Source organism: Lissotriton helveticus, chromosome 1_1 (assembly GCF_964261635.1).
Source record: "Lissotriton helveticus chromosome 1_1, aLisHel1.1, whole genome shotgun sequence".
Taxonomy (NCBI): domain Eukaryota; kingdom Metazoa; phylum Chordata; class Amphibia; order Caudata; family Salamandridae; genus Lissotriton; species Lissotriton helveticus.
The window spans coordinates 30868812-30881627 of record NC_136057.1 but is presented as its reverse complement, the minus strand read 5'-3'; positions in this window follow the sequence as shown (position 1 = coordinate 30881627).

The window sequence follows — 12816 nt, the reverse complement described above, 5'->3', positions numbered from 1 at the left end:
GGTCACATCGCTCCTCAGTCCTTGCAGGTGGTTGTCGTTCTATGTCAAAACGTAACTCCCAGGTCCCTCAGACAACCACAACAAATAAAGGTTTTTAACAACTGTAGCCCAACCCTTTGGAATTGAGACCAAGAATAAAGCTAAGTTGAATAACATGAAAAAATAACTTGCGTGCTTCAACGAGCTGTGAGGCGAGGGAGAATTGCATTGAAGACAAACAACGCCAAGATCACAGTGGCTCCAGCTAGCGCTGCGAAGGACATACCAGCCACCCCAAGCACCATTTGTGGCACTGCTGAGTGTTGTAGCGGATCACCACCAGCTGGCCCTTCACCATCTTGACGAGGAAGCTCTCGGCACTCATGACCCCCGAAGGGTCTTCCATGGATGGATGCATGAATGAATGAACAAGGACCTTGTGTCGAGCAGCACTGTGAAACCGATCACTCCAAGGCGGGTGCAGTGTTGGGCGGCCTCCATTGCCGAACCTGTGTTCTGTTTTCGCTCCCTGTCTGTTTGGCAATGGCGGCTGGTTGTTTGTATTTGCAGCTCCCCATGAGCGCTTTCACATTAAGAATAGCTGCTGCCACCACACAGCACTTGCAGGATGCGAGTGCTGTGTGGGGCGGCAGCTAAAATAAGCGGTAGCCATTATTAAAGTGAAAGCGAGCATGACGCGCTGCAAATATAATAGAGATGGTTCCATGGCTATGCGCTCTGTTGTGCTTGCTTCAGCAAGACCTGAATTGAGTAAATGGTGCTTTCTACCTGCTAATGAAAGCTAGAGTGTAGGGACACATGTAAGAGGGGCTATCCTTATTGGAGGTAACAGAAGAGAAGGAGGTACTAAGGAGGGATTACTAAGCCTATTCACGAATCAAAAGCCATCATATACAAAGGACAGGACGAGGAGCCAATTGTAAAAGTGGTTAGAAAATGAGGGAGCTTAAAACACATATTTGAATACAGCATGTCTTGAAGAGACAGCGCAAACACTGCCTAGGCGAGACCTAAAAATAACAATTCTTTTTATTTTTGATCCAATAACTGTGGTCATAGTTAAGTACTGTATTTATTATGAATTTTCAAAGATAAGCAAATAGTTCAAAGTTGTGAGCAAGTACACGCTATACAATCCCATGGGGGGAAAAAAAGGTAGATATTGCACACAGCACAGTCCGTTGTAGAGGTTCACCTTCCGGGTTTAGGATAGCAGAAAGCCAAGGTCCCACGTACTACCAACAGTTTGTCGGGTGCGTCTAGAATTCTGCCGGGAGCAGGGTGTTGGTGGAGTTGGCAGCTGGGGCACTACAGAGAAGGGGGGCCCTTTAAAGATCAGCTGCACAAAGAGATTTGGGGGCAAGTCCAAGACCTCCCAAATGGGGGCTAGGGTTGCAAGGGCTTTAGGGTCATGGGAGCACAGACAGTTCGTTATTACCCAGGCCGGGTGGACTGTGGGCAGAGCAGGTAGTTTGGCTGGCCACGGTTGTAAAGGTGCTCCTCGCTGTCGGGGGACAACAGCTAAAAGGCAAATTCAGGGCTGCTGGGCCACTCTCGATGTGGGTCTCGAGGGTCATGATGTCCCTCAGCGGCTTCTGGCCTCTGGTACAGTTGGAGTCCAGACTGAAGTCTTCGATGTCGGTCTTGGTTGTAGGGCATCCGGTACCCTGGGGATTGACACTGCATGGCTCCGGTCAGTCCTGATGGCTCCACGTTCGTGGGGAGACACATCTGACCTTCCAGAGTACGAGTACCTCTTCCTGATCGGTTGCTGCACCGGTCAGACCAGAGAGCTGCAAGTCGGTGGACTGGACTCTGCGGTTTCAGTGCCTGCGGTATGCAGGGAAGTAGCTCCTCTACTCCAAAGGAGTTCTTGGGCAATTTGCACAGGCTGGGTGTTCTCTGGGGTTCTTAGAGGCCACCCAGCAGCAGAACGAGACCGTTCACCTCGATTGTCAAGTTTTGAAGCGGATAGCAGGGGTTCGGTCAAAACTCAATGGCAGGCACTGAGTTCTTGGGTTCAGCGCCTCAGATTTTGTTCTCGACCTTTGAGGGCGAAGGCTCTCACCCCAGTAGGCCAGAAACATGATCTTATTTTAACTACTGCACTTAGAATTTGGTTCTCTTGAACTGTGGGGTGTGGTGGGGAAATCGAACTCTGATCCTTGCATCCCTCAGTACCGACGCCGCCGTTTTTACGAGATTGCGCGGTCTAGTTGCTGTCAATTCTGGAACACATAAAGCGGTAGGCTGCGCTAGCGCACAGCAGGCGCACCGAAGGCAAGCCCGTCTGCACATGTCAGCGTCCCGGAGGTGTCCGGAGCTGGAAACGCTGCTGGTCTGACTATGGAGACGAGGGGACATCTGAAATACGATAGGGAAGTGCTTGCAAATATAGGTAAGAATATTAGTTGTACCCCTCACCTCCCGACTTGGATGGTTATGAAGGGCACTGTGTGTAGTCATTGCAACTGGACGGCCTCGCAGACCTGCTCAGAGCCCATGTTCGAACCACAATACTAAGACTCTTTTAGACCGAATGCGGCGGGAGGTAGGCAGTTGAATGCCCTCCTTCTCAATGCCCGCTCAATAAAGAAGCTCCAACTTGAATTAATTGATCTGTTAACAGACTCCTCCCCAGACCTAGTGTTTGTAACAGAAACTTGGCTAACAGAAGCCTCCAATCCTACGATTGCCATGGCGGTCCCGCCGGGCTACCAGATCATCAGGAAAGACCGCCCTTCGGGGACGGGAGGGGGTTGCAATCATTGCCCGGAGCCCTCTCAATTGTTCTCCATTAACTATTGGGAAGATAGAGGGGGCTGAAAGCCTGGGCTTCCTTATTACGATCTCTGCCCAGTCCGTTGCAGCGTTAGTTGTTTATCGCCCTCCTGGGTCCGCCGGGATGTTCTTAGAATCAATCCGCTGCACTATCGCTCCAATTGCGGTGAAATATAGTCACTGTCTGTTACTTGGGGACTTTAATATTCACATGAATAACTTGATGGAACCAGAGTCTAGAGGTCTGTTTGACGCCTAAGACTTTCTTAAGATGCCCCCATATGTCCATCTCACGACCAATGAAAAAGGCCACACATTGGACCAGGTCTTCTCTTCTAAACAGATTGAATTGGACACCCCGTTACCTTTAGCCTGGTCGGACCATTTTTTGCTCAAATTTAGAATTAACGGGGACTGTGGCAGCCTTCCATCACACAATCTGCCCCAGGAGGGTAGCTACAGGCCCTTTCATTTGATCACTCCAGAGGCTTTGCAAATGGCTCTCTGTTTCCATCCTATTCCCCTCAGTGGGAGCTTGGAAGAGGATGTACTGGCGTTGGAGTTTGGCTCCAACTTCTCGCCCTAGAACTAGCCCCATTTGCTAGGCGGAAATCAAAAATAAATAGAGCCTCAGCCCCCTGGTTCACGGAGGCACTTAGGAGAAGTAAGAGCACTTGTAAATGCCTGGAAATGGTATGGCATATTAACTACAAGCTGTCAGACAAAACTGTCTACAAACATGCCCTTAAGGAGCACTATAGGAATGTGCGTAGGGGGAAAAACTCTTTCTAGCTGCTAAAATTGAACATGTGGGGAATAGATGCTAATCTTTTTAAATCAGTAAAGATTGTCCCTATTCTGAAAAAGGTAGGAGCCGATCCGACTATTCCATCCAATTTTCGACCTATCTCCCTGCTCCCCTTTTTAGGCAAAGTTCTACAGAGATATGTTACTCACTGCCTTAGCTCTTTCATTGAGGCCTCTGATTACTTTGATCCTTACCAAGCTGGCTTCCGTCCTACTCACTCGACGGAATCAGTCATCCTCTCAGTTTTGGATGAGCTTAGAGTTAGTGCCGATCATGGATCTACTCAGGCCCTGGTACTTCTTGATTTGTCGGCCGCCTTTGACATGGTCGACCATCTTCTTTTGGTCGACCGTGTCCGGCTTGCTGGCATTTCGGGGGTAGCCCTGAGTTGGGTCTCCTCTTTCTTGGAGAACCGTCATCAGGCGGTTCATCTTTCTTCCTTTTCTTCTACTCCTCGGGCAGTAACCTGTGGTGTTCCTCAAGGTTCTGCCCTCTCCCCTCTTCTTTTTAATCTTTATATTTTCCCTCTCATTTTTGCTTTCCGTCACCGGGAGGTCACAGTGTTCAATTACGCTGATGACCTTCAACTCATATTCACGTTCTCTTCTTCTCCTGATTCTATTTCTCATTTCTAGAACATTACGATTTTTATCCAGGACTGGATGAGCTCAAACCATCTTAAATTAAATCCCGATAAAACGGAATTAGTCTTAATCGGAGGCTCATCCAATCCCTGGTCTTTTAATTTTTGGCCCCCTCTCTTGGCTCTGCCCCCTCTCCCGTTAAATCTGTGAAGAGTCTGGACATAAAAATCAGTGACGACCTTTCAATGCACTCTCAGATTAGTATGGTCGTTTCATCCTGCTTTTTGTGTCTTCGCACTATTCGTAAGGTTTCCCAGTTCTTCACCATCGACGCTCTAAAATGTATTCTACTTGCCCCTGAGGCGGAAGCCGGGAGAAGGACTGCACGATCGCTTTTTAAAACTTTGTAAACTTTGAGTGTCACAATATTTTCTGTATTTTAAAACCTACCTGTCCTTATTCTTGCACTCTGCTCAGGGCTCCATCTAACTTCTGCTAAACCCGCGCAGCGGATTCTAGCGCTGCTGCGGGACAATCTAGAACCCTATTGCCACCATTACCGAGCCGAGCACACAGGCCACGCCCCTTTGAGAGGCCACGCCCCCCGTCACCACCTTCTCTCCCGTATAAAAATGTGCATCTTCCGGCCGCGCAGCGGACGAGCGCAGCGGGCGCGCCTAAGGCAAGCCCGTCTGCGGCCGACCGGGGCAAGGGGCCACACCCCTGCCCGATCATTACGCCAGGTTATCACCTACAGCTCCCACTCTCTCCGCCAACTAAAGCAGGAAGCAGGGCCTCCCTGCCTACATGCATGGGATCCATCCACAAAACACCCCGCCTGTAACCAATGCGGATTTCATTTCTTACTTTACCCTAAAACTAAACCTACACAATACTCCATGCTCCTGCTTAATTGCAGATCACTTCCCAAGCACTCCATGGAAATCTCTCTACTGATAGAGGAAACAAACTCAGATATCCTCTTTATCACAGAGACGTGGTTGCAAGAACACTTGGAACCCGATTTGGTACAAACCTTACCACCTGGATACCAAATACTCCGCCTTGACCGAAAAACGGGAATCGGAGGTGGGCTAGCGGTGATCTATAGAACTGGATACGAAGTCACCAGCACCCCATTCATCTTCCAGATAGTGAATGTCTTCCCTTCACTATAAAATTCAGCCCCACACATACCTTTTCCGGTATGCTAATATACCGCCCGCCAGGAACGCAAGGGCAGTTTCTCTCTAACCTCGCCCCTACAGCTGCAAACCTTGCACTCAGCTCCGCAAATGTTACAGTTCTGGGTGATCTCAACATCCATCTGGACGTCCCGAACGACTCAAACGCTAGAGAATTATTCTCCAGCCTAGGTGCCCTCGAATTACAGCAACTTGTTCTTGGGCCCACTCACTTAAAGGGTCACCTTCTGGACCCTATATTCAGTAATTGTCCTAATCTCCATGCTGGATACCCTTCCCCCCTTCCCTGGACTGATCACTTCCTCATTCCTTTCACTTGGACCCTCCCCAACCACCCCCCTCCTAAACCGCCGACTGCTCAACAGTCACGCAACTGGTCCAAAATTCCCCAGCCAGAATGGCGGGACAACCTACAGCTCACTAAACCCGTCAATACTCCTAATCCCACCCAGGGCAATGAGAACTACAACAAATGGATCACCAACTCCTTAGATCTGGTACTTCCACTAAAACGCACTCACCCTAAGCGGAGTAACCTGACAGCCCCATGGTACACGACTGATCTCCGGGAGGCCAAACGTGCCTGTAAACGAACCGTGAGGAAATGGCGTCTCGACTTTCTACCAGCAGACAAAACAGCCTACAGAACAGCTATCAAAAGCTATAAATCTAACATCAAACTAGCTCAGGCCAAATAATACGAAGAAAAGATCGACAAGGCAGCTTCAAAACCTAAGGAGATTTACCGGATAGCTAAATCCCTTCTGCAACTTTCCGAGGCCCCAAAAGACCACATCAATACCCAGGCCCACTGTGAGGAGCTAGCGGAGTTCTTCTACCATAAAATAGAAGTCATTAACTCCTCTTTTCCTCACACCACCACTTCACCTAGTGGTATTGCCGACATAGGCTCTACAAAAGTTCCACCTAACTCTCTTAATAGTATCCCGCCGCTAGATCTCATTAATCTAGAAAGTATCATGCGACAGGTTAAATCCGGATCACCCACTGATCCGGCTCCCCCACGGGTGCGCACCCCCAATCACCAGTCAGATCTCCCCCACCATCCAGGATTTGCTCAACTCTTCCCTCCAGACCGGCATCGTCCCGCCTCTATGGAAAAAAGCAATGGTCCAGGCACTACTAAAGAAACCCAGCCTCGACCAAAACAATCCTTCCAATTACCGACCCATTTCCCTTTTACCCTGGCTCAGCAAACTTCTTGAGAGGCATGTCAACTCTGTCCTGACACACTTCCTGGAATCCAACAACATACTTGACCCCACCCAGACTGGTTTTAGGCCCGTCATGGAACTGAGACGGCCTTGATAGCAGTGACGGAGGAGGCAAGAAGGATCTTGGACGGTGGCGGGTCAGCGGCCATCGTCCTACTCGAGCTTAGTGCCGCCTTCGACACTGTAAATCATAACACTCTACTCCACCGCCTCTGCAGGATAGGAATCTCAGGAACTGCACTCACCTGGTTGAGATCCTTTCTCACAGATAGATCCTTCCAAGTGTTTGAGAAGGACTCCACCTCCTCCAGTAAACCCCTCAATTGCGGAGTGCCTCAGGGCTCCTCCCTGAGCCCCACTCTTTTTAATGTCTACCTCAGCCCCCTGGCTGATGTCGTCCGCCCCTTTGGAGTGAAAATAGTCACCTATGCGGACGACACACAGCTGGTGGTAGCACTAGATCCACCTCTCAACTCCTATCACAGCCTACATAAATGCTTGGAGGCAGTTGCCGCCTGGATGTCGGGCTCCTGTTTGAAATTAAACGGGGAGAAAACAGAGGTTATGCTCCTGGGAAACAACATCAGTAAATCTATTGTTCCCATCTGGCCCCTCTGCTTAGGTAGTCCCCCGCAACCCAAAGAACAAATCAAGAGTCTCGGCATCTGGCTGGACCGAACTCTTACATTTAACTATCAAGCAACCAAGCTTGCTGCCACATGTTTCATGCTTCTACAACTACTCCGCAAAATCCTCCCCCTTCTTCCGTTTCACTCAAGACGGATTATGGTCCAGGGACTTATCCTATCTCGCCTTGACTGCGGAAACGCCCTATATCTTGGGGCCCCACAGTCCACACTCAACAGACTTCAGATCATTCAAAATTGCGCGGCAAGAACGCTCCTCGATATCCCTCGCCGAGTTTCAGTCAAAGCCCGACTGAAAGATCTCCACTGGCTCCCTGTGAAAGCTAGGATCGAATTCAAGAGCATGTGTATCGCCCACCGTTCCTATTGGGGAACTAGCCCTTCCATCAACTGCACCCTGGTAAATGCCTATCTCCCTAATCGCCCCCTGCCACGAATTAGAAGAGCCAGGTGTGGAGGTTGATCGCTCTCCTATAACTTAGCCAAAATCTGGAACTCTCTCCCCCCCCTCAATTAGATCAGAGCCAAATCTGCTTACCTTCCGAAAGCTTCTTAAAACCTGGCTTTTTAATAAAACATCTGTTTAATCTTTTCCAGATTCACTCAATCTAGTGTATCCTGCTCTCCTATACCCTCTGCAGCGCAGGGACGCCTCTGGGTAGCCATCACGCTCTATAAATTCTCTTTCCATTCCATTCCTTGTCATCTCTCGGGTTGACTATGCTAATTCTGTCTACACCGGTATCCCTGCCTATGAACTACGCCGATTACAGCTTATTCAAAATCAGGCGGCTAGACTGATTTATAGTCAGTCTAGATACCATCATGCTCTTCCGCTTCTGAGGCAACTGCACTGGTTACCGGTGGCCCATAGATGCCTATTTAAACTAGGGTGTCTCATTTTTAAATCACTGGCGGGCTTAGCTCCCCTCTATGTAGCATCTAGGCTTAGAACCTACACTCCCTCTAGAAACTTACGTTCTTCCTCCAAGAACCTTCTGGTTGTTCCACGTTTTGTTAGGAAGAAACATGGGGGGCTGAGCTTTTCTTTTCAGCCCCCTCTATTTTGGAACTCTCTTCCTGATAACCTTCGTTCTTCCCATCATACTTGGAGTTCCGTAAAGACCTGAAGACCTGGCTTTTCACTAGAGCTTTTGAGGTTTAGTATTGTTGCCCTATTTTGCTGCCGGTCTGATTAGCGCCATGAAACCTTTTTGGTGTACGTGCGCTTTATAAATTACCTCAACTTCAACTTTTCAATATTGTTAAAGGTTTTTCCTTCCCCTAAAGCTATTAACAGCCCGTTTGTCCCCAGTGAGGGCTGGGCTAATCAGATGGCCTGTTTCTTCTACGACAAGATTAAGATCATCCAAGACTCTTTTGCGGCTCAACTACCAGTAGTTGGAAGGGACAGAGATTTGCCCTGTCCTAGTTCCCCCCATATCACTGGATAAGTCCCTGGCAATGATGAAAACCCTCAAATCCGGGTCACCCTCCGACACATGGCCGGCCAAAATTCTGGCAGCCATCGCGAAGGTAATGAATCCGGCAGTCAATGCAGTTTTGAATACTGCCCTCCAGGCAGGAGAAATGCCTGAAATCTGGAAAAATTCCAAAATCCTTCCCCTTTTCAAAAAACCTTCGGCTGATCCCTTGGTGGACAGTAATTATAGGCCGATATCTTTACTACCATATTTCTCTAAAGTCCTGGAGAGCTATGTTAATTCGGTGACCAGGGACAATGTTGAGGCCAACCTTCTCCACCCAAGCCAATCTGGCTTAGGAGCCAATTTTAGCACGTAGACTGCCCTCCTGGAAGTCGTGGAAACTATTAAAATCACTCTGGGCAAGGGGGCAGGGCATCTCTGGTGCTGCTGATCAAAGGCCGCGGAGAGATCCAATCAGTCAACAAATGTATTAAGCGTTCTACTCACCCGGAAGGGTCTCAAGACGCTGAGGAGGTGGGGGGGGGGGAGGGTGCGGGGGATGTGATGAGTTACTGTTCAAAAAGCCATGTCTTGAGGAGTTTTCTGAAGGCCAGGAGGTCCTGGGTCTTGCGTAGTTTGGTGGGGAGGGAGCTCCAGGTCTTGGAGGCAAGGTAGGAGAAGGGTCTCCCTCCGGAGGAGGTGCGACGGATGCGGGGGACTGTGGCGAGGGCGAGGTCAGCCAAACGGAGGAGACGAGTGGGTGTGTGGAAGTTCACTCTTTCGTTGAGGTAGACTGGTCCAGTGTTGTGGAGGGATTTGTGGGCGTGGATGAGGATTTTGAAGGAGATCCTTTTGCTGATGGGTGACCAGTGAAGGAGTCTGAGGTGGGCGGAGATCTGTTCATGGCATGGGAGGTTGAGGATGAGCTGGCCGGCTGCGTTCTGGATCCGCTGGAGTTTCTGTTGGAGCTTGACTGTGGTGCCAGCGTACAGGGTGTTTCCGTAGTCTAGTCTGCTGCTGATGAGTGCGTGGGTGAGGTTTTCTTTGTTTCTATGGGGATCCATTTGAAGGTCTTACGCAGCATGCGGAGGGTGTTGAAACATGAGGAAGTTATAGAGTTGATTTGCTGGGTCATGGAGAGAGAGGAGTCTAGGATAATGCCAAGGTTGCGTGCGTGGGTGGATGGTGATGGGGGTGTTCCTAGGGCGGTTGAGGAAAAGTCAGCCCATAACACACCTGATGCCCAGGCTGCTGGCGCAGGACGCCTCTTAGTTCCCATCTTGAACAATTACCAAATAAAGAGACGGGCGCTGGAAGCAGGAAGACAAGAATAGAGTTTTATTTCTCATGAGGAGAGCCTGTCATTTCGGACACTCGCATAGTGTCTTCAGGAGGTGCTCTAACAAGTTCTCTGAAGCTTCGTCTTTTATACACATGTTTATGATGCACAAACATTCCTTATTTATTTATTTATTTATTTATTTATTTCGCATACTTTTATAGCGCAGACCTGTCACCCAGAGGGCATCCTGGCGCTTTGATCAGAGAACCCATCGCACAAGACTAGAGCAGACGCGCAGCCATTACTTAGGAAAGAGATGAGTTTTTAAGGCTTTCCTGAATGGAAGATAGTCCTTGCAGCTCCTGAGAGTGAGTGGGAGAGAATTCCACAATTTAGCTGCCGCCACTCTAAATGAGCGGCCGCCCATCCTCACTCTTTGAAACCTGGGCACCACTAGAAGGTGAGCCGATGACGACCGCAGAAGCCGTGGGGCAGAATACCATGCAAACATGTTCTGTAGTGGAAGGGGGCCTAAAAGGTGAACCGCTCTAAATACCAAACAGGCCGCTTTGAATTGGACCCGTAGATCTACCGGGAGCCAGTGCAAGTCACGAAGCGCCAGAGTAGAGGAGCTGGATCTGGGACGTGAAAGGGCCAGTTTGGCAGCCATATTCTGCACCCTCTGCAGTTTCCCAATCAGATTTTTTGGGGCCCCCAAAAGGAGGCCGTTACAATAATCCAGCCGACTTAAAATAGTCCCGCGGACTACCTCCGGCCTGGATCGAGCAGGAAGCAGAGGCAAAACTCTGCGGAGCATGCGGAGCAGCATCATACATGTTCCCGTGGTTTTGTTAACATGTAGGTCAAGTTGTAAATTAGGGCCGAACATGACCCCTAAATTACGGGCTGACTCCGATGCCGACACCGGTTCGGAAAAAGTGCTGGGCCAGAAGTCGGTGGGTAAAGCCCGCGGGATCCGATCCGTGGAACAGTGGAGCACCTCCGTCTTCGAGCTATTAAATTGCAAAGAATTTGCTTGAAGCCAATCCGCTGTAGCTGCCATGCAGCGATGGAAGGTGTTCAGCGAGATTGCATTGCTTCCTTCCAAGGAAAACACCAGCTGAGTGTCATCGGCATAATTAAATGCCGAGACCCCAAAAGATTTTATTAGCTGGACAAGTGGACGGAGGTACAGGTTAAACAATAACGGGCTGATGGCCGAGCCCTGTGGCACCCCCTGTCCGATTTTCCTTGGCTCCGAGCTGAAAGGCGGAAGTGACACCAACTGTTGCCTGCCCTCGAGGTATGACATTAGCCAGTCTCTGGCCCCCTCGCAAATCCCGCACTCTTCCAGCCTCTGAACCAGGGTCCGATGGCAGACCGTGTCGAACGCGGCCGACATGTCGAGCAGCACCAGAAAGGCTGCCCGACCACTGTCAACACGCGAACGCAGGTTATCCAACACGGTCACAAGTGCGGTCTCCGTCCCGTGACCAGGTCGGAAGCCAAACTGGGCCTCATCGAACCACCCAATGTGTTCCAGATAGCCGGAGAGAGAGCGAGTTACCCATTTCTCCAAGATCTTGATTGGAAAGGGGAGCAAGGAAATCGGCCTGTAGTTGGAAAGGACAGCTGGATCCAGGGTTGACTTTTTTAGCAGAGGCGACACCACTGCTAATTTCCAGCAGCCCGGAACAGAAGCCGATTCCAGAGATTGGCGACAGATTGAAAACAGAGGCGGGAACAGTTCTTCCTGAAAAGTTTTCCAAAATTTGGGGGGCAGTGGATCGAGCGGAGAACCGGATGACACCGAACAAGCCGTTTTACAAAAGTCTTCAAAGGACGGGAGAGGGAAGGAGTCCAACCGCGGTGGTGAGATGATCAGATCACCCGCCCCAAAGGCCGCCGCGGCCGACTGGGGTCGACTGGGTGAACAGCCCGGAGCTCCCACGCCGGATGGCTGGGGTCGACTGGGTGAACAGCCCGGAGCTCCCACGCCGGCTTGCTGGGGTCGACTGGGCTGCCCCCCCGGAGCTCCCACACCGACTGGCTGGGGTCGACTGAATAAGCTGCCCGGAGCTCCCAGATCGGCGACACTTGTGCTCCCTTGGGGTCGACTGGACTGCTCCACCGGAGCTCCCTCGCCAACCGGCTGGGGTCGACTGGGTGAGCAGGCCGGAGCTCCCAAATCAGAGACACTGGTGCCTCTCTGGGGTCGACTGAGCTGTTCCACCGGAGCTTCCACGCCAACTGGCTGGGGTCGACTGGGTGAGTTAACCGGAGCTCCCAGATCAGAGACAACAGTGCTTGTCTGGGGTCGACTGGACTGCTCATCCGGAGCTCCCAAGGCCGTCGGTTGAGGTCGACTGTGTGAACTGACCGGAGCTCCCAGAACCGAGACAGCAGTGCTTGTCTGGGGACGACTGGACTGCTCATCCGGAGCTCCCAAAGCCGTCGGTTGGGGTCGACTGGATGAGCCGCTCAAAGCGCCCAGATCCAGAACCCTGATGTCCCTCTGGGGTTGGCTGCCCGAAGCTCCCCGCCCCCTGTCAGAAGGGCTCGCAGGGCAGGCCTCCTCAGTTACAGGAAGTGTTAGGCCAGCCAGAATCTTAGCGGTTTTCTCCTCGAAGGCTAGCGCCAGCGAGTCGCATAAAGCCTGAGAGGCTCGCACGGAGTTAGCCGCGCAGACCGGATGGGACAAGTCTTTAACAATCTTAAACAAGGCTTGAGATTTATTAGGCGCCTGTAATAAGGATGTTTGTATAAAAGACGTCTTGGTCTGCTTGATCTGCTCCTTGTAACCTCTCAGTGCGAGTCTAAACAGAGCTTTAGCCGAGGGGGAGTAAT